At 36.6% G+C, this 27,359-nt stretch overlaps 1 protein-coding gene across 1 annotated transcript in view; it reads left to right on the forward strand.

Moving 5' to 3' along the window:
• NPAS3 (neuronal PAS domain protein 3) overlaps positions 1-27,359 on the forward strand; it is a 963,361-nt gene that overhangs the window by 314,634 nt on the left and 621,368 nt on the right. The window lies entirely within an intron of this gene.

Raw genomic sequence — 27,359 nt, forward strand, 5'->3', positions numbered from 1 at the left:
GCCAGCTGGAGTACCATGTTGCATAGTTTTCTAGGTTTCCTTGGGTGCATGCTATCTTCTGCCTAGCATACAGTGCAGAAAAATTAAGAGTAAGTCATTTTAAGTCATTGGCATGGTCTGGCTTACTGTTTTTCTCTGATTCCTCAATTTAATGTTGCATAGAATCCAAATTAGGGCTCTTCAGATAGTTGTCCTAGATGCAGGATCTTATTAAAGAGAAACATGATTAAAGCTTTGTCCACCTAAGACTATTGTTTGATCATTTTGACTTAACTAATGAAATAACTGGTCAGTTCAGTTAAATTATGTAGGAAAATAAAAACAATTATTTATTATATGCCTGACCATGGTGGGGGAGGGGCTTAAGGCATGATATGGCTATGACCATCATGAAAAACTTATTAGAAATAAGAAATTTGAGATGTGTATATCAATAATCCAGTATTATTATCAGCACTAGAATGAATAAGATTGCTAAAGCGGAGCTAGTCATTTGCAGGTAGAGTTGAACACATCTCCAAAACCATGGGTACATGAAGTGAAGACATATGGCTCAATTATCTAGTATAATTTAATTTTCACAACTTACCAACCTAAACAGTTTACTAAAAGAACCAAATGCTGTCACTTTGAAATAGCTACTGTGGTCTCCACCATTGTCTGTTGAGATCAGTTGATCACTAGGTGTCGAAAGAGTGCTCAAACAGTGAGCGCCACTGTGTGCAGAAGTTGGAAGAAACTGAAATTCATGGTTTCATAGTCAGAACTTGCAAAAGCACTGCAGAGACTTAAAAAAGTATTCAGTACTGTTTTGTAATTAAATCACATTCCTCATATATAATTTTACACTTTGGGAAATACGGCTGTGTTGAATATCAGCACTGATGATGAAAACAGACAGTGTACACAGTTTGGGTTTTATATAAATACTTTAAAATACTGGCTTTCTTCTATTAAAATAGATGAATACTATCCAGGTTTTTACAAGAATTTTAGCATAAAAGCAAAATTACTGTCATTTTCCATTTTGAAAAGAGATGCGAAGATCTCATAAAAAATTGTAAAGCTCAGTATATGCCAGAGAGTTATGAAAGGAAAATGGAGATGCCAGTGCAGGTAAGCCTCACTTTGGGGATGCTCAGGAACTTTTGTAAAGAGGTACGGTGATATTTTCTTATGTGACACCTGACCTAATGTGTTTTTCATTGTATGTCCAATATGTCCTAAAATAGCAGAAAACTCTGTAACAAGTTACTCAGCCTTTGCTATTCTGTAATTTACATTTGCCGAGTGATCAGATCAAACCTCTTTGTTGTGAGTCACATTTTTGCTATACGAACATCTCCTCTTGGGAAACTTAAATAATGCCTTTACCAAGATAAGAAGAGGGAACAAGAGTTTCCTCTTCTTCTTTTGTTAGTGAGTTCTAACAGCTTATAACAAAGGCACTGTCCTTGTAAAAAAAGGCCAGTGGAGCCACCAAAATGTATGAATGCAGTGGAAGCTAATTATCCCAGTCATCTTAATGTATCATCAGAATGCCCTGTTAGTGGCAAAGTTTTGATCAATGAAGTTGGACTCTCCTGAGTTCAAATCTTTGTGACACTGAAAAAGTGAAATCTCTTTGGCCTCAGTTTTCTTTTGGAAAGAATGATGCAGTTAGGCCTGAGAATCCAACTAGTCTCATGTTATAATAATCCCAGGCAGTTTTGGGAGGCTTAAGTTCACATAGAAACTACTAAAGAAAGGTTAGGATTCCTATTGATGATATTTATCAAGTGTGAAAGGTAAATTTCCTTTTTTGTTGTGTGTAAGACTGTATTTCCAAAATGATGATAATCAGAAGGAAGAGACTATCAACATGTAGCATTTGTTTTGAAATACTTTGGGGGTTTCTAAGACGTGAAAACTCTTAACTTGTGTCATATGACAGAGTAGAGGAAATTTGGAGCCTTTTTTAAGTAACACAGGTGGTTTGGTGAAGTTACAGCAACTTAGTGTTATTTGAATCCTTAAAACAAGGTCTATGAAAATTGATTATGGAAACTATTAGTATGTGGTTATTTCCTTGAGAGCACTCGAAGACTATTTCTGAAATGAATGGTTATATAATAAAACAATGAATATAGTTGTTTTGCCCCTTCCCAGGAGTTTGGCTTTATAGATAAAATCTTACAGGAGCTTTTATTTATTTATTGGAATATAATTGCCTTACAATGTTATGTTTGTTTCTGCTATACAACAAAGTGAATCAGTTATACATATGCATATATCTCCTCCCTCTCGGGCCTCTCTCCCGCCCCCAGCCCCCATCGCACACATCTACATCATCACAGAGCATGGAGCTGAGTTTCCTGTGCTGTATAACCACAAGTTTCCACAGGCTGTCTGTTTTACATAGGGTAATATATTTATGCCAAACCTGATCTTCCAGTTCATCCCACTCTCCCCTTCCCTCGCTGTGGCCACAAGTCTGTTTTCTATGTCTGCATCTCTTTTCCTGCCCTGGCACTAGGTTCATTTGTAACATTTTTTTAGATTGTACATGCATGCATTGATATACAATATTTGTTTTTCTCTTTCTGACTTACTTCACTCTGTATGACAGACTCGAGGTCCATCCCACATCTCTACAAATGACCCACTCTTATTCCTCTTTATGTCTGTGTACTATTCCATTGTATATATGTACCACATTTCTTTATCCATTCTTCTGTTGATGGACATGTAGCATAACAATTTTTTGTTTTTTATCATTAGAGATGAGGAATGAATTATATTTCATTTTCCATTTTGCTCCACTATTCATCCTATTTGAATACTTATTATATTACAAGACTCTATGTTAGGCTCTATGGGGGATGCAAAGAAGAAAAAAAATGAACCTTCTCTTCTAGGAGTTTGTAATCTAATGAGAGTGACCCACATGCTCACTAAATAATAAAGAATGATATTATTCATGTTGAAAGATGTCTAAGCAAAGTACTGTGTGATGACAGACAAGTGATTAATGGTAAATGGAGAGATGAAGAGGTTAGCCTTTAAACTGGACTTTAAAGATGGGTAGGATTTTAAATTGCAGCTTTTCGTAGGTGAGCATACTGAATCTATATAAGGCACCTTAAATATACGTATGATTTTATTGTTCTCCAAAAGAATTATTGTACTTCATGAATTTCTACTTTTAAATAAGTATTTTTTCCAAGTCATTATTTTAGATACCCATTGGTTTTAGATAGTCTATTATGCATAAATAGAGCTGCAAACATGGTGATATTTCATGAGGATTGTGCTCCCTTAGTTAAGTAAGCTTGTGATGGTTTTTCCTTTAAGAAGAGTATTTTACACTGAATATCCAAATGCCATGTTGAACATGGGGTACTTGTATATATTTCTATTATCTGACCATAATCTCAAATAACCAAAAGCAGGAATCACATACTGAACTTCTAAACAAAAAGCTTAATCAAATATAATCTTCTAGCATACTTCTTCTAATATCTTAGTTTTTTTAGAGTTGGAAGAAAGGCTGGAGTTAGGTGTATTTTTTAATTTCACATTTCTAGTATATATATATAGTACATAGTTCAGCATCTAAAACCTGAATATAGGAAGGCTCAGATCAGAAGGATAGCTGCCATCCTGGGAGCCTCTCATCAGTGAAACAGCCATAGTTCAAGGTTGCCACTGGAGCAGTGGCCAGAATCAAGTGCTCCCCTTGGTACCCGGCCCACACATATCCCACTGAAACCTGAAACTGGGAGGGAAAGCTAGACAGCGTGGAAGAGAATGTTTTGTACTTTTATTTCATTTAAATTAGCACAAAGGGAGGGAACAATTTTGCTTCACATGTGAAGTCAGTCATTTCTTGGGTTGCTAGCTCAATGTTTTAGCAGAACAGCTGTTCAGTACAATGTGGCTTTCTACAAGCAATATTTCTACTGCTAGAAAAGTGGCAGTCTGCCAAAGAGAGTGCCCAGACCAACCCCTAAACAAAAAAAAAATCTTTTGTCAACGACTCTAATAATTTGTACAATTCAGGAAAGGGGGGTGGCACAGTCTTTGCAGATGTGCATTTATGATGCTATTTTTAAGCAGAGCGGCATGAAAGAATAGATTCATATGAGTCGTAAGTTGATCATTCATTTTAAGCATTTGGCTTCTGCTCTTGCTAAAATTTCATTCTGTGTAAAGAAAACACAGCCAGTCCCGAAACGAGGTAAGGCAGGGTATAATAACAAGATGAAATCCTTTATTTTCAAACCTGTGATGCTTGCTCAAAAACAAAAAGCTTTGGGGTGTCTTTTTTTCCCCAGGAAGGAAATAAATGCAGTTTTCTGATCCCCTCTCAGGAGAAACTTGCTATCCTTCAGCATTTTGAGGAAATAAACTCTTAATGAGCCGGCATTCTTTTACAGCACTCCATTCTCTGAAAATGAGTTTTAAGTGCTGAAGGAAATGCCAGGAGCATTTCGGTAACCAGAGCCAAATTAATATGTGTTAATTCTCTGTAGTTTAACATCATAGACACCATGCAGTTTTTCTAGTATCAAAACCAGGTCTAGTCTCAGATCTGTCTTCTTTGCTCTGGTTCTCCAACATCTATAGCAAATGACCCTGCTAGCTTTGACTCTAGTGATGGAGTTAAGAAAATGATTTTTATAAATGGTAGGCCCCTGGGAAAGGACTCTCAAACTTCCCTTAACAGTAAGGATAAAATCTGACAGAATTCTCATCTTTGTTTTTATTCAGCAATATAGCTGATATTTACATAGGAAAGAATTAGACCACCTACTCTATATTATTAAAATATAAAATCATATATGCAAAATGGCATACAATTTGATAGTGATTCATTCACCAAGGGTGATCATAGAGCAAAGATGACCCTGGACATTTCTCTACCTAGATCAAAAGCTTCCTCTGCCTCTGAGAGCTGAAGTCTTTTTTTATTGTTGTTTTCTTTTTTTAAAAAGCCCAATCATTTGTATTCTGAATAGTCTAAAAAATACTCAGTTAAATGGAATTATATATGCTTCACTCAAAATGCAGTCCAGTCATATTATACTGTCCTTTCAAATTTTAATAATTTAAATCTATATAATTATATATTACAATGTATAATTATATTTTCTGTATTAAATATGTAATTATATATTATACAATATAATATAGTATATAATTATATATTATGTATTATATATCATTTCATATATATATATATGAATGAAAAAGCATTCACTTTCATTGTCAGAACTTTCTAAAATAGGTTATTTTATTCTACTAATGGACATATGTGTTTAAAATTAGTTATTCAGGTGACTTGCTTCACCATACAAGTTGCTAAAGTTGCTACCCAAGTGTTTTTCAGATGTTTTCTGATTTTAATAGGGACTTACAGTGACAAGTACAATTCTTTTTTTGTTGTTGTTTGTGTGTATAAGCACACAGTGGAAGGGTACAGCATTTTTTGAAATACAAATCCCAGACAAATTGTATTTAAAATGTTTTTTTATAACTAAGTTAATAAAATCATATCTTATGTATTTGAGAAGCTGTCTAGGTAAAGGATTTCTGTGGTAATTCATATTTGTAAAAACAGTTTTTCAATAAAGCAGGTGATGTTTCTACCAAGATATATTTAAAATTCTTGTTTTCAACCTTTAAGCTTTTAAAAGTAAGGAAATGGAAATATAAACAACCAATCTGTGTTAATGACATATCTAAAGGCAATATATTTCAGAAAAATATTGGGAGACACAAAATTATCCACATCACATTTCTGTTGCTTTACTTATATCAGGTATTACTTAAGTAGTCTGAATAGTCTACATTTTTTTGCTGTTCAGGTATGGAAACCTGTGATCACTTTTTATACTAATGCATTATATTTTCCCAAAATCATAGAATTGACCTATCTTTATAGTGTACAAAACTATTTTCTGAAATGATCGTGTGGAAAATATGCAAAAGATACTGCAATCCGTGATCACATTTTAGTACTTACGAAGCTCCATGAGATGGGCATTGCTTTCTCTGTATGTGGAATTTTTAATTATTCTGCTCTGTATGTGCAAAAGATACATAAATCAGAAGAAAGGGAGGGGAACGTTCCAAGACTCTTTTAAAAAGTGGACGTAGATGCTTTGTTAAGTTCTGCTGAACAGTTTTACCAAATGAAATTCTTTTGATTTGGTGAGTGATATACACAAGAGGTTCAGGAGCCCCAAGTCCACTAATACTAGCCTCTAATACAAAAATCAGGGAAGACTAAAAAATTACTGTTTATAAATTTATGTCTGTCACAATTCATGTAAAACTCTCTTAGGGACAGTTGTTTGCATTTAGTAGCTATGCCCTCTTGTCTTATTAGCCACTAGGAAATGATTGCATTGTAGCAAAAATAAACTTGGTAAGACCGGCAAGTAGACAGTTGCTTAGATTCTGGTCCAACTGATGTCAGTATCATTGTTTTTGTTAGCATGTGAGTAAATTAATTCCATGACAAGCAGAAAAACATGTGGATTCAGTTTCTAGAATTCATTCTAGCCACAACCAGTTTGTGTGGCCAAGGTCTGGGGAGTAAGAGTTTGTGGGTTCTTTGGAGGAACTCGTCCTTACAACAGAGCATGTCTGTTAATGGAACAAATAACTAAACTGCACTCACACTTGTTTGTAGTTACTTATAGGTTGAAAATATATTATGAGGTTATAGCTTCACAGTAAATTTTTCCATGGTTTTTCAATGTGACATTATACTACAAAACAGTGAGACAACTTGCTCCGTGTCAGGTTTATAATCTCCCAATCTCATTAGCTCTTTACTGAACTCATTCTCCTCTTGTACTTTGCTCTCTCTTTTGAATTATGTCTATGGCAAACCTCAGCCTTCATGTGATTAATGAAAGTTGATATGTTAGTGAAATCTGAGTTCTCAGACTTTGTTCTGCAGCCACCTCTTGGCTTCCTTCTACTTCTAATACTTTTTCCCTTCTCTTCTTTACTCCCTATCTAAACTATTGCTTTGAGGTGCTACATTTTATGATATTGCTCAAAGAACTGCAGAGCAGAATTGTTAACAGTGGTAACATTTTAAATGATGATTAAGCAATGCTCAGAAGAGCAGCCAATCTAAATCAGATACAGGCTTCTGAAAGATCTTAATATGTCACTTTGGTTTTTTGGACATGTAGCACTGGACAGTGGACCTAGGGGGCAAGGAAAACTTCTCAGTACATTGTGTGCCACTGTAACCAGTATCTTTGATAAACCTTACATTCACATTGATTCTATGCAGCTAATGTTAATCACCTGATTTGCTGAGAACTAGAACTAATAACCTTTTCAAATGTTATCAAATTGTGACAAATCCTAGACCAATCAAATTACTTAAGTGATCATTGATCATTTATCTGATATTTTAATTTTGACTGTGTTTACCTCAAGGACTTCTTGATATTTCTATTAGTCTTTGTTAGACACAAATGCCAAACTAACATAGTTCATAAATTTCACCAACAGTGAAGGCAGGATGCTGTAATTAGCATTATTTAAAATGACTTCAAAAGAAATGAATAGCCTTTAGCATAATCATAGACATAGCAGACACAGTAGAAGATGAGGAGATAGCACCTGATTTAGGAAGTACGTCTAACTATGTTATTCATCTGTTTGGGGTGTGAAGAGATCTGATTAGATTTCTCAATAGTGAAAGAGACAGAAGCTCTCCCATGCAGGTTGCCTGCATCTTAGGTTGCTAATGATCTCATTGTAATGTCACCGTTTAGTTTCATACTGATCATTTATACTGACAAAAAGGAAGAAAAGAAAACAAGGAACCTGTCATCAATCATTCATTTAATCAAGTAGCAAAAGTGGATAAATAAACATACCGAGTTAATTATTCTTCTGTATGTAGTGATTGACAATAAAGTTAATTTATGCCTATCTTAACCCTTTAATATCTGTGTGCTGTGCTCCGTTGCTCAGTCATGTCCAACTCTTTGCAACCCCATGGACTGTAGCAGACTGGAGCCCACCAGGCTCCTCTGTCCATGGGGATTCTCCAGGCAAGAATACTGGAGTGGATTATCATTCCCTCCTTCAGGGGATCTTCCCAGCCCAGGGATCAAATCCGGGTCTCCCGTGTTGCGAGTGGATTCTTTACCATCTGGGCCATCAGAGAAGCCCAATTAATAGACATTAGCAGTCCTAGAAAGGACTTGGGGGTGACTTTTTCTAAAGTGTCTTACGAAAGTTCAGTCATTATAGTTAAGGCATTTATTTACTTGAAATTTATCTTTGTAAAAAGTTGTAGTTACTTTAAAAAAGTTGTAATTATTCACATCTAAGCATATTAACTGTATGCAACCAAAGATAATGGAAAATCATTGTTAGGTTGCTCTTCCTTTTTTGTGTTACTCCTGTTCAGACTCCTAGTGAAGATGTCTCTCTTTGTAATGTGCATTTATATTGCATAAAAGGATTTGTAACCAGACACAAATATGCTGTTAATTCAAATGTGTGTTAGATATCTTAGTAACAGTGAAACCCTAAAATATATGTCTAAGTTAAAAGGGTCCTTGAAACTTCTAAACATGTATTTTTGGTTTGTCAGTGGTTTTTTTTTTTTCAATTTTCCAGAGAAATTTCTTCTGGTGGCTATTCTTTTTTTAAAAAAATCAATAACTGTTTTTATACTTGCCTAAGTATGTGTATTCCTCAGGTGAGTGTAGATAACAAATATAAGTTGTCCAAATATTTCCTGTGGGGTCTTTCTAGCATCCTTGTCTAAGTCAGACTGCACACGAAAAATGGGGGAGCAAGAAGCAGCTGTAGTGGATTTGGGGATATAAATAGGAATTTAATTGTTGATTAAAATTGTTGTGCAGAGATTTGAGGCACAAAGAGACTGTGGGTGCCTTTATGATTAGGGCTGTGCTTTTTTTTTTTTTTTTTTTTGATGCAGCTTATTAAATGACTTTTCCCTTAGTGGTTTGAATGTTCACTGTAGCCGAATTCTAACCAGTCATTGTTGTGACATGTCTCCCATCTCTAGTGTTTGCTTCAGCTAACAGACTAGAACTGGAATTGCAGCAGAGGAAACCAGGCTGAGGGGTGGCCAGACCAGAGCACATTCCACGCAGAGGACACGCTTTGTGTCAACTCTTTGCCAAAGAGAGAGAAAAAAAAATTGCCTAATTTTACTGGCTTATCAGGTTCGCTATAAGTTCATAAGTCTGTAAACGTAAATTGCAAGTTACAGTAGTGGTCAAACTCGTTTCTCTGTTACTGTTGATAGTTTCTCTTGTTTGGTTCTCTGTTGCTCACATTACAGTGTGCTTTCCTGAAACATTTGGCTTAAGTGAGAGGTTTTGTTCGTGAGGACTTCTGACATCTCAAATAGATGTAGTATTATAGTTACGTTTTGAATGACAAAGTAAATTTTGGACAGTGTACAAAAATTAAATATTAAGCTACAAACTAGAATGTTGTTGTTGTTGTTCAGCTGCTAAGTCGTGTCTGACTCTTTGTGAGCCCATGGACTGTAGCCCACCAGGCTCCTCTGTCCTTGGGATTTCCCAGGCAAGAATACTAAATAAAATGTTTTTATAAATAAAGATTGTCCACAGTTATTAGGTTTACAAGGATTATATTCAATGAATGAATCCCTCTTTCTCTTCATCCCCTTTCCTGCCTTAAACACCTTTAAACTTCATTAATTTCTGTGTAAGTGTGCTAAAGAGAAACCCTTTCATTCTTTTTTTTTGTCTTTTGTTTGGCCTCCTTTTACCTGTATGCATCAATTAAGCAGTAGTATGAATGAAGAGTGGGAATTTGTGGCTTTTTTGTTCACAGAAATAATGGTTGATCTCCTTAGCTTTTGTCCAGTTTATGGCTTTCCTTTTTCATTCACTTAGCAATCTGCAGCTAGCAGGTTAAGCATACTGCAGCTTGTAAGCCTGTATAACAGTAAAATCAACAACTCTATGTGAGTCCCTTCCTCAGAGAACCATTCAGTGTTCTTTTCTGGCTTATATTTGAGAGGGACAATAAAAACTGGGTGGGGAGAAGGCACCAGAGAATCTCTAAGTAAATGGTTTAGACACACACACACACACACACACACACATATATGTCCAAATATAGAGATAGTTTTGAAAAGAAATATTTAAATCTTTGAAATAAAGTATTTGGTCCAAACCTACTCTTGTTCAGTTCATGAGGAAATAAGAAGATTTGAGTCTGAACTTCTTACTCTCAGAAACAATTGACCAAAAGAATCTTTTAGCCAAAAGTATATCGTCGAATGAGTGTTTTGTTGGTCTAATTCTTAGAGCTATTCAGCATGTATTTGATGTATCTTTTAGTCCTTTTAGTCAGTGGATTCTATGTCCCCAGTCTCAGGATTTAAAGGGAGAAAGACAACAGAGCTCACTCTGGTTTGCCTTGTATGCTTCCTGGATTTCATCGCTCTTTCTCTGCAGGAAAAGAATCAAGGAAGAAAGGATTTTAGGTACATATTTATGTGCTCAGAGGGGCTTCCCAGGTTGCACTGGTGGTCAAGAATCTGCCTGCTAATGTAGGAAACATAATGAGACACAAGATCCCTGGGTCAGGAAGAATCTCTAGAGGAGGCCATGGCAACACACTCCAGTATTCTTGCCTGGAGAATCCCATGGACAGAGGAGCCTGGCGGACTACAGTCCACGGGGTCGCAAAGAGTTGGAAACAACTGAAGCGACTTAGCACACGTGTACTTGCACATGAGAAGTGTTGGGTTGAGATTGAAGCCCTCTACTTGACCATTCATCTGTTGTTTCACCTCAAGTCCTGGCTTGTTTCTGAATGTCACAGTTAAAAGTCAGTTATTTACACTTTACTCCTTTATCTTACCTATGGTAGTTTTATTTATTTATTTAGAATAATAAGTATATATAAGTTACCTACTGTGTATTCCCAGGGCTTGGAGATAGAAAAGACTAATAGAAGATGCATCTCCACTCTTGAAACCTTTGCAGTTGATCTGTGGAAATAAGACTTTTGAAACTAAAAACTTATAAAGCATTTGTGGGAGAATTCAGTAGCAGGTATGGCAAATTGCTTCTTAAAGAACAATTCTGGTCCATGCCCTTCTCTGTAGCCAGAAGCCTAAAGGAATATATTCTGGAACCATAGTGGCCTTCCAGGGAAAGATCTTGTCCTCTCCTAGTCACCTTCATGATCATTGTCCTGCTTCAGACACTCAGGAATCCTATGAAGAAAGACAGGTGCTCAGTGGATTTACAGATGAGAAAACTGAGGTGCAAGGACACTGAGTGACTTGTTCAGGGTGAGATGGGCTCTTATTCTGGAGCATGTTGTTGCATTTTCCCAAGGTAGGGATGACCTGAGATTTATGGCTCATTTTTATGGCTCAAAGCAACTCCTTGTAATTTGGTTGATGAACATGTCTAAGTCTGGCCTAAACACTTCAGTTTGTGAAATGAGTCTCACAGTCATTTTGTTTTGATGTTCCACAAATTTTAAGAGAATGTGGCTACAAAGAGTATGTTCAGAGATATATTCAAAGAATACCCTGAGTTACCAAGACAGGCTTTTTAAGTTAATAGTTACCACGGCAATATTATACTGAACATTTAAGCTTTCAGTCTTTATGAGAGCTAAATCGGTGTTTTGATTTTATGACTTATCAGTGAAGCTAAAGCTAAGTATCTAAGAGCTAGACTTTGACTTTTTCAGTAGGTTTTAGGAAAAATTCAGTCTCTCATGATCAAAACCTTTTTAGAAGAAACACAATAGTATTTAACACAGTAATCAACAATTATAGACACATGTGTGTTCTCATTTCTTCTTTCCTATAGGAAGGAATAACTTTAACATTTTAAATGCTTGCCTTTGACATCACAAACTTTAGATTTCTTGTGTTTCATTGTTCTCTTTGATGTAATCTTACTATTGTGGCAGCTTTCATATTCTCTCTGCTTTATTAGACAGTGCTTCCTGGAATCTGGAATGCTGTTTTTCATGGTGTTTTAGGGGGCAGCTTAAGTACTGAAGACATCACCTAAGTACTACCAGTTCATCCTTGACTGAATAATGATGTATGTGGAACTTTACTTTTTCTGCCTTATAAATGGATAGCAATTTACACAGCTGTGGATGTGGGATGTTTCAATCCCAGACCATGTTGTAAGAAAAATTGAATGACAGTGAGCAAAACAGCAGTAATTATAAAACTAATTACTAAATGCTGATGATGCCCATAGGCTTTGCATAACTAAAATTAGAAAAGGAAATTGCTTTCGGCTTCACAGAGGCAACATGCTAGTTATTTCACTGTTTCAGTCAAAATGGAGGGTAGTATATAGAGTTCAATCAGGAAAATATACATGCATACATATATATATCTATGGATTTGCATATACATATATTTTTCTATATTGAAATGTTATTCACTCTAACTTACAATTTTATTTATAGAAACTTATGCATAGATATTTACATAAAGAAGATAAATATATTAAAATATTTGAATGCAATATATATACTGTGCATTTTGCATGCACTATAATTACAACATTAAAATGCATATCTTTACAATATATTTATACATGTTAGGTTTCTCTCATGTACATTTTCACAGCAGGATGTAGTATACATTTCCACCTTTGCATAAAGAATCTAATCTTGTAAAACCATAGCACATTCTTCAAAATGAAATACCAAAAAAAAAAAAACCTAAAACATTGATCAGCTGATAGAAAATGAAGTATCACATTTGAAAAGACAAACGATTGATAAATCAGAAGTCCATAAGGCATGCCTTTGTTCATGTTCAATTTGGAGCAAGAAATGTGTGATATTAACTCCAAAGAAATTACCAAGATTGTAAACATATTACCTGCAAACCCCAGATAATTCTAGGATTATGTTAAAGCTGATATTGATAATATTCAAATAGGAAATATGGCAATAATGAATTGTCAGTATGCATACAAATGGAAAATGATTTAATGAGTTAAAATGTGATTATTTTATTGAAAACATTTACTTGTTTCTTACAATTACTAGTTGGTTTCTGCTTCTATCCTTTCTATAGTCCTTCAGACAAATGTTATAAAACATACACTCTCATGAATAAACTAGTACTGGTTATGTTTAAGTTTCAGATTAAATATATCATGGATCAGGAAGATGAATCATTGTTAATACAGAGGGAAAATGAATTCTGCATTTAAAAAATTCAAGTGGTTTGAATGACCTAAAATGTAATGTTTTATTTAATTTTCTGCCACATGTTATTTCCAAAGCCTTAAGAAATTAAAATGACAAAAGATGATACTGTCTGTAGACATATATTATTGAAATGAAATCCAAGTATAATTGAATCAAGGCTGTAATGAAATTCTTCTTGTAACTTTTACCTAGTGGGGCAGCACAATGAGTTAGTTCTTTCCATTTGTGTCAGTGAATTTAGTAATTAACTCTTTTACCAAGGCAAATAGTCTAATAATGGAGGAATAAATCACAGAATGGCATATAAAATGAATATGGTTCTTGTGTAACGTCTGGCAATTTAGTCAGCTACAACTAGTATGTACACAAGTTGGGGTAAAGTCTCAACTTTTGCAAGTTATCCAAGGTCCTGAGGGTCATAACAAAGCATTACTGCTCACCCAGTGTCCTTCAGGTGCAAGGTTGTGTCAGCTATGAAGCAAAGTATATGATCAAGAATTCAGAGAGTTTAGGATGACCTATTAATAAGATGATATCAGCCAGTTTATATTTTTAAAAATGACATATAGTTGGCTTCTCATTTATTACTTTCTGGCTTGTTCTTAGTGGGGCTCTGAGGAGAGGGAAGGTGAGAAGAGTGGTCAGTGTGTTGATGCCAAGAAATATTGCTTTTCTTTTATTTAAGTGATAATAATGTGGAGTTTCAGGAGAAGGGAGGAGACGAGGATAGGAGAGATGTGTGAGCTTATAGAGAACCAATTCATCCATACCATCACCAGCTCACTACTGAGAACCTATTGTGTACTACTTACCCCATCTCAAGAGGAAATAAAAACTTGTCTCTAGGCAATGTGTGAACTCAAAACTTTGTCATTTTCAGTTGAATGGAATTTTAATAGAGGACAGAAAAGAACAAAACCATTTTTTCAGGGCTCTTTGTTCAAAATTCGTTGTCATTTGACTCATTAAGGCAGCACACAGCGTCCCGTGGGGTACGGTTTTATCAGTCAGTACCAGGGAGCAAGGCTTGCTTACAGACAAGATCATTTTCTACAAATTTTCTGTCATGTTTCACCTTGGTAATCTCCATCTCTTGTGTGCAAAAAGAAACAATTTATTTTCAACACTTGAGGGATATAGAACATCTGACTGCTGTCATAACCTATTGTTTTTAACATAAACATTATAGCTGCATTTGCCTAGAAATATTTGCCCATGATTGTGTAAATCTCAGCCGGGCACAGGGGTGTCACCTTGTACTCTCCAGCAGCAAAACTGAGACCCATCACCCAGAAAGTGCAATTTGCTCCCTTCACAAGCATTTACTTCAACAAAATTAGAAATAGATTTCCTTTTCATAATTGAGTTAAACAGTGCAGTCACTGAAGAAAAACTTGTGTGAGAGAATGCATTGCTTTTACCCGTAGCATATAGAACCCCTCAAATGTGGCTAAGGACCTACTATATTTTCCTTTAGCAAAAGATGGTTGATTGCTTAATGGTTGAAGCACTACTAAATAGCTTATTTCACATTACTGGAGAAAATGTGCTTTACATCAATTGCACAGTGTAATTCTTTCTATTATTTTGGTAGAATTGTTTTACCTTGCGTAGAGGCATGCATACAAGAGAGAGAAGGGCTTGATAATCTTCTGTTATATTCCAGGATATCTGAAATACGTTGTACAGGAACTGGTTCGCTCCAAAAGCTGGGACCCTTTGCTCTTTGCCCTTTTCACTCATTTACTGAATATCACTTTCAACTGAACATTTATCTGGTTTAAAATGAAAATAAATCTTTATATTAGGCTAGTTCCTGGCTCTATTTTGTATCTTTACTATTGTTTTTCTTTCTTACCCACTTCTGATTTTTACATTTCATGCATCCCTCTAAGCCTTATGAAGAAATTTTTGGAGCACCATGAGTTATATAAAAATAATCATTGTCTAATTTCATTACATACAGAGAAGCTTTGCTTTGTATTTGCACCCATATCTATAAGATTGTCACTTATAATTGAGCTAAACACATAAAATATATTATTATAAACACATAAAACACTTTGTTCTGTTTTCTGGTTAAAATTCTTCTTTAATCATCTCTGGTTCATAATTGTAGAAGGCACAGAAACATTTGTTTTCACCCTGTGACTTCTCTGAGGGTTGGTGGCTCTGATTTTTCCTCTCCTGAGAGACCATGTCACCTCATCTCCCTTTTCGGCCATTATTTTGAACTGTTTTTGCAGCCAGTTCCTAGTCTGACATCACTTTGTGATCTTTTAAAATGTTTCCAAGCTCTTCTTTGGGACTTACTATTTCTGCCCTCACATAGTCTTTTAATTTACTGATCAGTTGCCATTTTAGAAGTTTTTTTCCTGTGGATTTGGCCTCTATAGTCCTCTTTTGTTCTTTTTCATTTTTATACTAATAATTACAACACTTCCCAATTAATTGCCATTTGTGAATATAATTGATGTGTTTCCTCCCTCTCCAGACCACTAATGAAGATGTTAAATAAGTCTTAGCATGAGGCTAGCCTCAGCAGAATTCCATGGGCATACTAGAGTTCACTATAGCTCTATTTATTTTCTCTGCCTTTAAGAGTGCTTCTGGTTGATACATTTTAATTCATTTTCTTGGATTTCACAATAATGGAGCCCTGCCTGAAGTGTCTGTCCAGATATATAAGGCCTAATGAACTCTCTATGATTTTCTGAAAACTAAGATTATAGATTGACTCACATATCTGAGAAACTTAGAAGCATTGTGTGGATTCAAGACAATAAAAACAAAATGCTTTTGTGAATATAATGTGTGAAATATAAGATAAATTCAACTGAGTTATCCCTTTTTTGGAGTATTGGCACAAGGGAATGCATCAGAGGTATTTAACACAAATAAACTATGTAGCTTTCTTAGAAGAGTGTGCTTCCATATTGGGTCCACTTTCTCTATGATTAGAATATTACAAAGGGAGTGGGGAATAATTTATATCAGAGGTTCTGTGACGGAATGAAATGGATCTCTTTTGAAGTATGATCTCTGAAAGCACAGCATGAAGCTCAAATAAAGTGAAGGACATTCGCTATTACAAGTAATGTCCTTAATAATCTTGTTAGTCTAGTCTCCCTCTGTATGAGACAAATGGAACATTATTGGCTTATGGGCTGTAGTAAATAATTTAGTTTCCAATATTCAGGCTGCTTTGACAGTAAATTAAAATGACATGAAAGGGGCTTGTTGAATAAAGAAAGTATCCAATCAAATTTAATTGGCATGACTAAGGCAGTAGAAATATGTTTTATAATTAAACCATGTTGTCTTGGAGCTTTATAAGCATGTATGAATCAAAATGTCAAAAATCATTCTTTGATATTGTGCATTTAAAACTTTGCATGGTGAATAGTTTCCTTAAACAAGCTTCTAGACATGCATATTGATGTTACATAAAAACAGTTTCATGTTTCAAATAATAAGTGATAAACTTCTCTGTTTGTAAACCCTTGCAAGTAGCAATTCTGATAAAAGACCACTTAGAACTCTCCTTTACAAGATTTTCTTTTCAAATTGATATGCTAATAACTCAGAGAAGGCTATGATTTTGTTGTGGCTATATTATGGTATTTCAAGGCTCAACTTTTTTGGTGAAGAAAAATAAGATCCAAACTAACTGAGCAGAACAAAGAATAGTATTGAGAAGAAGAGAAGAAGAATATAAGATAAATTTTGGTTTACTGTAACCTTCTCAAATTCAAGATGAATTGAATTTTCTACATTTGACAGCAGAAGTGTCAAATACTTCTGCTATAAAAGACAGGAAGCTGTGGGAATTTCAGGTTTTTGTATGACCACCTGTCCTTTTTTTTTCTTCCCTGAAAATGGTGCATAAGTGCCCATTTGTAATAAAATTCCTAATGATGGTTCTTTCCACAGCTCAGGTGGAAAATATATGGTAATGTCTGGGTCTGAAGAGGTTGCTTATAAAAACAGAAATGAGCTTAGTGAATCATTGTTCCTTCTTAGTGTTTTCAAACTTCCTAGTCAAAGCAAGCAAAAGATTAGAGAAAGTGAGCAAGGAAAGGAGAGAGCTTCTGATACATCAGTGTTACTCAAAATACTAAGAATCATGTGACCCTTAGAGATTTGAATATTGTTTTATAATCTCTTGCTAACTTTTTAGTTCGGGGATGATTTTTAATGAACAGTCCTCCTATTTTCTTGATTAGGCCCAAATCTAAACAGCAGTTTCAGAGATAATATAATTTGTATTTATGCTGCTCCAAATAAATCTACAGCAATATGCTAAAAATGTTATTTTCTATAGTATTTTGTCTTTCATGCAATGCTGTGACTTTCTGTGATATAGAAATGCATTAAGTATGTCCCTTGATTGAAAAAACTGACCAAAATTAGCATTTCTTAAAATCTGTTTTCTGCAGTCTCCTGCCTTCTTCTCCACTTGAAGATGTTTAAACTTTAAGCACATTTTAATTACAATTTTGACATAGGAACGGATTAAGAGGGCTGGGGTCTTTTTTAATCTTTTTTTCCCCCATCTTGATGTTGAGCCCATAACCTCAGTAGTCATGGAAATGTAAAAGCTAAGTTTCCCCCCTCCCTCCCTCCCTTTTTCCCTTCCTTCCTTCTTTCCTTCATACAGCTAGCAAAAGTCATTGCTAACAAGCTGTTTTCTGTACTACTATGAACTCAGAGGAGAAAAATAAATAAATAACTTAATCTTGGAGGCAGAAATCCCTCCTCAGAGAAAGTTTCTGGAGAGGATAATTCAAGCTGGGTTATTTAGTCATAATCACTATGTCTGAGAATGCTCTTCTTTCTTGATGATCCTAAGGAATGCATATCTGAATTTTGTTTTGTTTTTTGAGTACATACTCCAGTGTTTTTCACATTTCAGCGTGCATGTTCTTTACCACTGAGCCACCAGGAAAGCCCAATTAATGCACTTCAGTTCAGTTCAGTTCCATTGTGTCGGACTCTTTGCAACCCCATGAATCACAGCCAGGCCTCCCTGTCCATCACCAACTCCCAGAGTTCACTCAGACTCACATCCATTGAGTCCGTGATGCCATCCAGCCATCTCATCCTCTGTCATCCCCTTCTCCTCCTGCCCCCAATGAGTCAACTCTTCGCATGAGGCGGCCAAAGTACTGGAGTTTCAGCTTTAGCATCATTCCTTCCAAAGAAATCCCAGGGCTGATCTCCTTCAGAATGGACTGGTTGGATCTCCTTGCAGTCCAAGGGACTCTCAAGAGTCTTCTCCAACACCACAGTTCAAAAGCATCAGTTCTTCGGTGCTCAGATTTCTTCACAGTCCGACTCTCACATCCATACATGACCAGTGGAAAAATCATAGCCTTGACTAGACGGACCTTTGTTGGCAAAGTAATGTCTCTGCTTTTCAACATGCTATCTAGGTTGGTCATAACTTTTCTTCCAAGGAGTAAGCGTCTTTTAATTTCATGGCTGCAGTCACCATCTGCAGTGATTTTGGAGCCAAAAAAAAAAAAAAAAAGTCTGACACTGTTTCCACTGTTTCCCCATCTATTTCCCATGAAGTGATGGGACCAGATGCCATGATCTTTGTTTTCTGAATGTTGAGCTTTAGGCCAAATTTTTCACTCTCCACTTTCACTTTCATCAAGAGGCTTTCTAGTTCCTCTTCACTTTCTATCATAAGGGTGGTGTCATCTGCATATCTGAGATTACTGATATTTCTCCTGGCAATCTTGATTCCAGCTTGTGCTTCTTCCAGCCCAATGTTTCTCATGATGTACTCTGCATATAAGTTAAATAAGCAGGGTGACAATAAACAGCCTTGATGTACTCATTTTCCTATTTAGAACCAGTCTGTTGTTTCATGTCCAGTTCTAACTGTTACTTCCTGAACTGCATATAGGCTTCTCAGAGGCAAGTCAGGTGGTCTGGTATTCCCATCTCTTTCAGAATTTTCCACAGTTGATTGTGATCCACACAGTCAAAGGCTTTGGCATAGTCACTAAAGCAGAAATAGATGTTTTTCTGGAACTCTCTTGCTTTTTCCATGATCCAGCAGATGTTAGCAATTTGATCTCTAGTTCCTCTGCCTTTTCTAAAAGCAGCTCAAACATCTGGAAGTTCATGGTTCATGTATTGCTGAATCCTGGCTTGGAGAATTTGGAGCATTACTTTACTAGTATGTGAGATGAGTACAATTGTGTGGTAGTTTGAACATTCTTTGGCATTGTCTTTCTTTGGGATTGGAATGAAATTGACCTTTTCCAGTCCTGTGGCCACTGCTGAGTTTTCCAAATTTGCTGGCCTATTGAGTGCAGCATTTTCACAGCATCACCTTTCAAGTAGTTATTTTTCTTTTTTTTCTTTCTTAGAATGTAGATTTGATCTAGCTCAAAAGATGTTTGAATATTTGGTTGTCCAGACTCTGATTTCTTCTAGAAATAAAGTCTGGATTGATATTGGCAAATAAAATGTTTGTAGCTCCTGCCATCTTGGACCTTTATATCATATAGGTGCAAATTAAAAATAAAACCTCCCTATGTTTATCTGCTGCAGTTTTGTTGTTGTTGTTATACCGTATTCTCTTAATTTCATCTCCTGCAAACTGTGGTGTATTACTGTCTCCACTGTATGGATGAAACAGACCAAGAGAAGTTGACCCTGTGGCCCAAGACCATTGTGTGGTACAGTCAGTATTGGGATAATACTTGTTCCGATCAGTTAGATGCTGTTTTAGCTCTACCATGTTACCAGAGTCTGTAACTATTTATCTTTGCCTCACCTTACCTTTTGGAGACTGAAACCCTGACTCAGCATTGATGCATGGAGGCCAGTTTACTCTTGTCAGCTTGAATGGACCTCCCTTCCCTGCTTTGTTTCTTCTGACCGTGTCTGGTACTTGTTTGATGGAAAAGTGATTTTTCTGCAGGTTGGTGGTTTCCAACTTTTTTTGCCAACTTTTTCTTTTTTTGATCTAAGGAAACGTTACCTTGACATACAAACAAAATATATAGAAAGCTATTTGAAAATCATAGCTCTGTGCAAATGGTTCCTATCTTTGGAGCTCTCCTTATTCAGCTATAAAACTTTCATGAAATAGCATGGCAGTCTCAGTCAGACTGGTTTCCCTGATAGCTCAGTTGATGAAGAATCCTCCTGCAATTCAGGACACCCCTGTTCGATTCCTGGGTTGGAAAGAGCCGTTGGAGAAGGGATAGGCTACCCACTCCAGTATTATTGGGCTTCCCAGAGAAGGCAATGGCACCCCACTCCAGTACTCTTGCCTGGAAAGTCCCATGGACGGAGGAGCCTGGTGGGCTGCAGCCCATGGGATCACTAAGAGTTGGACACGACTGAGCAACTTCACTTTCACTTTTCACTTTCCTGCATTGGAGAAGGAAATGGCAACCCACTCTAATGTTCTTGCCTGGAGAATCTCAGGGACGGTGGAGCCTGGTGGGCTGCCGTCTATGGGGTCGCACAGAGTCAGACACAACTGAAATGACTTAGCAGCAGCAGCAGCTTGTGGCTCAGAATCTGCCTACAATGCAGGAGACCTGGGTTTGATCCCTGGGCTGAGATGATCCCCTGGACAAGGAAAAGGTTACCCACTCCAGTATTCTGGCCTGGAAAATTCCATGGACTGTATAGTCCATGGGGTCAGAAACAACTGAGTGACTTTCACTTTCAATCAGACTACCTGATTCAGAGTTTACATTAGAAATTTACTGCTGCTAAGTCACGTCAGTCGTGTCCGACTCTGTGTGACCCCTTAGATGGCAGCCCACCAGGCTCCCCCATCCCTGGGATTCTCCAGGCAAGAACACTGGAGTGGGTTGCCATTTCCTTCTCCAATGCATGAAAGTGAAAAGTGAAAGTGAAGTCACTCAGTCGTGTCCGACTCCTAGCGACCCCATGGACTGCAGCCCACCAGGCTCCTCCATCCATGGGATTTTCCAGGCAAGAGTACTGGAGTGGGTTGCCATTGCCTTCTCCAAGAAATTTACTAGAAAGCTGTAATTATCAGTCTGATTTGAGAATAATAATAATGATAATTAATATTACTAAACCTGTATTCCTGTGTGCCAACTTGCATTAAGGGTACCAAGGATTATCTCATTTAATCCTGATGGTCCAGAACTAGCCAGTTAGAAGAACCACAATTCACTACCTGATAATCAGTTTCCAGATTGAGAGTACTTCACTTATATTCTGTTTAGTCTTTGACCTAACTTCTCTTTCCAAGCTGATGCTTTTCCCTGATCCCCTCAAAACCCAGATGTGTACCTCTGAGCTGGTTTTGTAATAGGGGATGTCTGTTGCCAAGATACTGTATTCTTTTAAAGTAGCCTGCTGAAAATTAGGGTACTTTGAAATGATTCATAATATAAATTTCTTCCAGGAGTAAGATACTGGACTGAGAAACATGAGATGAGTATCCTCTCTCCACTCCCAATCATTCATAAAAAATGTTCTTAAATTTGACAGTGAGCAGTTTTCAAACAGGATTTAAATTTTTTAGAGTGAAACAGGCTGCTGTGAGGATGCATTACAGTTTCCTGTAGGCCCTGTCTGATTGTCCTGTCAAAGTAAACATTTTCCTGACACTGTGTTAGTGAAGAATCCCAAAACTATCTTATGCTCTGAGAGATAATTTTTAATTTTTAAAGAAATAGTTGGACAAGTCAAAGCTTCAAGCTTTGTAGCCAGTGTACAGTCTTAACACCAAATCATGTTTTAATTTTCAATTAAAATCAATTTGTTGTTGTTCAGTCGTTCAGTCATGTCTAACTCTTTGCAAGCCCATGGATTGCAGCATGCCAGGCTTCCCTGTCCTTCACTATCTCCCAGAGTTTGCTCACATTTATGTCCATTGAGTCAGTGATGCCATCCAGCCATCTGGTCCTCTATCACTGCCTTCTCCTCCTTCCCTCAATCTTTCCCAGCATCAGGGTCTTTTCCAGTGAGTCAGCTTTTTCCATCATGTGGCCAAAGTGTTGGAGCTTCAGCATCAGTCCTTTCAATGAATATTCAGGATTGATTTCTTTCAGGATTGACTCCTAGGTTAGATCTCCTAGTAGTCCAAGGGGCTCTCAAGAGTCTTCAGCACGACAGTTCAAAAGCATCAATTCTTGCCTCCTTTGTCGAAGATAAGGTGTCCATAGGTGTGTGGATTTATCTCTGGGCTTTCTATTTTGTTCCATTGATCTATATTTCTGTTGCTGTGCCAGTACCATACTGTCTTGATGGCTGTGGCTTTGTAATAGAGCCTGAAGTCAGGTAGTTTGATTCCTCCAGTTCCATTCTTCTTTCTCAAGATTGCTTTAGCTATTCAAGGTTTTTGTATTTCCATACAAATTGTGAAATTATTTGTTCTAGCTCTGTGAAAAACACCGCTGGTAGCTTGATAGGGATTGCATTGAATCTGTAGATTGCTTTGGGTACTATACTCATTTTCACTATATTGATTCTTCTGATCCATGAACATGGTATATTTCTCCATCTGTTAGTGTCATCTTTGATTTCTTTCACCAATGTTTTATAGTTTTCTATATATAGGTCTTTAGTTTCTTTAGGTAGATATATTCCCAAGTATTTTATTCTTTTCGTTGCAATGGTGAATGGAATTGTTTCCTTAATTTCTTTTTCTACTTTCTCATTATTAGTGTATAGGAATGCAAGGGATTTCTGTGTGTTGATTTTATATCCTGCAACTTTACTATATTCATTGATTAGCTCTAATAATTTTCTGGTTGAGTCTTTAGTGGTGCTGGGAAAACTGGTCAACCACTTGTAAAAGAATGAAACTAGAACACTTTCTAACACCATTCATGAAAATGAACTCAAAATAGATTAAAGATCTAAATGTAAGACCAGAAACTATAAAACTTCTAGAGGAGAACATAGGCAAAACACTCTCTGACATAAATCACAGCAGGATCCTCTATGACCCACCTCCCAGAATACTGGAAATAAAAGCAAAAATAAACAAATGGGACCTAATTAAAATTAAAAGCTTCTGCACAACAAAGGAAACTCTAAGCAAGGTGAAAAGACAGCCTTCGGAATGGGAGAAAACAATAGCAAATGAAGCAACTGACAAACAACTAATCTCAAAAATATACAAGCAACTTATGCAGCTCAATTCCAGAAAAATTAATGACCCAATCAAAAAATGGGCCAAAGAACTAAATAGACATTTCTCCAAAGAAGACCTAGAAATGGCTAACCAACACTTGAAAAGATGCTCAGCATCACTCATTATCAGAGAAATGCAAATCAAGACCACATTGAGGTACCATTTCACACCAGTCAGAATGGCTGTGATCCAAAAGTCTACAAGCAACAAATGCTGGAGAGGGTGTGGAGAAAAGGGAACCCTCTTACACTGTTGGTGGGAATGCAAACTAGTACAGCCACTATGGAGAACAGTGTGGAGATTCCTTAAAAAACTAGAAATAGAACTGCCTTATGACCCAGCAATCCCACTGCTGGGCATATACACCTAGGAAACCAGAATTGAAAGAGACACGTGTACCCCAGTGTTCATCACAGCACTGTTTATAATAGCCAGGACATGGAAGCAACCTAGATGTCCATCAGCAGACGAATGGATAAGAAAGCTGTGGTACATACACACAATGGAGTATTACTCAGCCATTAAAAAGAATACATTTGAATCAGTCCTAATGAGGTGGATGAAACTGGAGCCTGTTATACAGAGTGAAGTAAGCCAGAAAGAAAAACACCAATACAGTATACTAACACATTTATATGGAATTTGGAAAGATGGTAACGATAACCCTGTGTGCAAGACAGCAAAAGAGATGCAGATGTACAGAACAGACTTTTGGACTCTGTGGGAGAGGGAGAGGGTGGGATGATTTGGGAGAATGGCCCTGAAACATGTACACTATCATGTAAGAAATGAATTGCTAGTCTAGGTTCGACACAGGATACAGGATGCTTGGGGCTGGTGCACTGGGATGACCCAGAGAGATGATATGGGGAGAGTGGTGGGAGGGGGGTTCAGGGTTGGGAACTCATGTACACCTGTGGTGGATTCATGTCAATGTATGGCAAAACCAACACAGTATTGTAAAGCAAAAAATAAAATAAAATAAAAAGCATCAATTGTTTGGCATTCAGCTTTTTTTATGGTCCAACTCTCACATCCATACCTGATTAATGAAAAAACCATAGTTTTGACTATATGAACCATTGTCAGCAAAGTAATGTCTGCATTCTAGATTTGTAATAGCTTTTCTTCCAAAAAATCTAGCTTGTTTACATATAAGCAGACAAAAACATACCTTGCCATTTAGTTTTTGTTATTTCTCCCTTCAGCAGCTTTATAGTTGGAAGCTAGAACTTGAATTCAGAAGTCACCCGGCCTGAGATCAGAGCTTGCTTTTGTCACTAACCAGCTTTGTGACCTTGGGCCGCTTACGAAATGCTCTGAGTCTTGATTTCTCTGTCTGTGTAACTGAGACTACTCAGGCCACCTCAGAAGATTACGATGAGCACCACCTGAGGTGACCTGAATGGGGGCAGCACACAGCATCTGACTTCTGGTGGCACCTCCCTGCTCACTTACCTTCAGAGCTTTGATTCTTATCACCAGAGTACTTGCTTCAATCTTGGTCTGCTCGTGTGTTCCAGTTTTTGGAAGGGAACACATTATTCCTGGAATCACAGATTCAGTAATCTACAATTTGCTAATGAAATAGTGGGTTAAGGGAGAAATTCCTAGAGCTGTATTAGTGCAAGTGTCTCTATATTCTAAAATTTTAAAAAGGGTCCATATTTTACTGCTTATTTTTCACCCTTCCCATTATTCCCTGTGTTCACTTGGTATAGTCATTTATTTCTAATTTTAATTATATTTTCTCTTTTAAATACATTTGCAGATATAGAGGAATTTCAAATGTCAATTATGTATGGAAACCACCTAAACCTTTAGTAGCTCAGATAGCTCATTATGAGTAGAGGGCACTGCTCCTTGTTTTACACTATTTTTCTTCTCGCAAGAGCCTTAAAAATGTCCAGAATGGTATTGTTCCTTTACTCAAAAATAAGGAGAAGGCTTTGGACTCATTTATTTTTAAATAGTCACACTGGTTTCCTTAGAAAAAAATGCCATCAGTGGAAACTTTGTAATTCCAGCAATTGCAATATGTAGTAACAGTATGACATTTGCATTGAAGCAGGTTTCCCTTTAAATTCTTGCTACTTTGGGGACAAATTCACTGCAAGTTGATAAAATGGCTACATTCTATTATGAATTTGTCACAATTTCCAGTAAAAAGCCATACTCAAGTTTGAAATTAAACAATTTAACTTCAAACATTTTTCATTAATGAGAAGAAGGGTTTTTAGAAGGATGCTTGTAAAAACTGTGGAATTTTAATTAAAACCTATTTGCCAAGAGCCATTTTTATTATTGTTTTGTGGAAATTATCCTCAATAAGTGTCAGTTTACTCAGCAAGAGCTATAGGGAGAATGTAAGTTCACCTTAATGCCTGCTCTCAAGTTCATGATGGACCTGCAAAGATCACCCACATCCAGAAGAGCAGAAGTTGCAGAATCAGAAGTGGTTTGAAGGTGTGTTAAATTTTCATGATATAGTTTAGATAAGTAGACAACTTCTGTCAGGGTGCAATTCTGATGAAGTCTGAATTCCACCCACGCAGGGCAAGATGCATGAACTCCAATGTGTGAAAAACGACTGTCAGTGATAGGTTTTTACTGAACAAAATTCAGTGATAAAACTGCTTACCTTTTCACAATGACACTTATTAGAACTTACGAGAATCATAACAGGTAATCTCTTCCTAAAGGTAACATAACTTCATATCCACTGCAGTGTTGTGTATGCTGCAGGCAAAAGGTGTGTAGTCTGGACACTGCCATGTTGGTTGTCAAAAACCAATTTAAAATTCTAACCTATGTTTCACGGCCCCCTTTTCTTTCCACGATTCATAATTTTAGGTGTTCTAATCTTTAGTGGAAGGATTTTAAATTGATCCTGAGATGTATATTTCCTTTCCAGTGTTCATTTGAAATATACAAGTTTTTAAGTGCTTTTAAATTCTCTATTCAGTATTTTGCATGGCTGAAATATGAGTGTAAAAATAGTAGATTTTTTAATGCTTTTGTATAGGCTCAGGAGAGTCCTTCCTGCAATACTAGCTGGAAAGGTAATGAACTGTAAAATATGTTGAAATGATTGGGGATTAAAAATCTCTGGTGTGTAGTGACAGTGCAATTATATTCCACCGTAAAGGTTTCTTGTGTTAAGAGTAATAAATAAAACTTATTTTTTCCCACTGTGATTGGTTGTCACCACCATAATGATAGCTTTGACCTTCTTCCTCTTCAGATGCCATTAGCCTGTGACCAAGTAGTCAGGCTATAGCAAAAATGCTATGGAAACCTAACTACAAAGTGAGAATTCTTACAAAACCATAGCAATAAAAGTCTGAGAATACAGTAGATGCCTTTTGGAATTCTGCAGGTGTGTTTCCCTTTCAGTGTGGCATGTATGCTTTCTTCCCATTATTCTTTGACCCCTGTTTCTGGGTTTGGAAGTTCTGCTTCTAGAACTGGGTTTACAGAACTGCTTGTCTTTGAACATACGTGGTGTAAGCAATTGACCCTGGTAGCATACAACCCCAAGAATCAAAGTCAGATTGATAAGTGATACTTCTTGGGAAATAAGTTAAATTTAAATATTTATCTAGAGACTAAAAAAGATTTGGAAGATTTGAACAGTATTCATTTTTATTAGAAAGTTGGGCAGGAATTTAAGAATATGTAAAAAGTGTTTATTACTTTTTGCCTTTTTAAAAAAATGAAGGCAATTGCCAAAATTTCTTCAAAGAATCAAACTAGAGAACAGAGCATTCTTCAGTTGGGTGCTCATGGTCTTTATTCCATTTTAATTCCTTTAAAAAAATAAATAAATTCTGAACTGAAATGTGAATGTCATGGAATGCCTCCAGTGCAAGGCTCCTGAATAGCATTGGGCCATATTTATTCATTAGAATTATGTGCCATTTTTGTCTTCCTTTCTTATTAAGCCTCATTTGTCTGCCTAGAAGGT

Source organism: Budorcas taxicolor, chromosome 21 (assembly GCF_023091745.1).
Source record: "Budorcas taxicolor isolate Tak-1 chromosome 21, Takin1.1, whole genome shotgun sequence".
NCBI classification, from domain to species: domain Eukaryota; kingdom Metazoa; phylum Chordata; class Mammalia; order Artiodactyla; family Bovidae; genus Budorcas; species Budorcas taxicolor.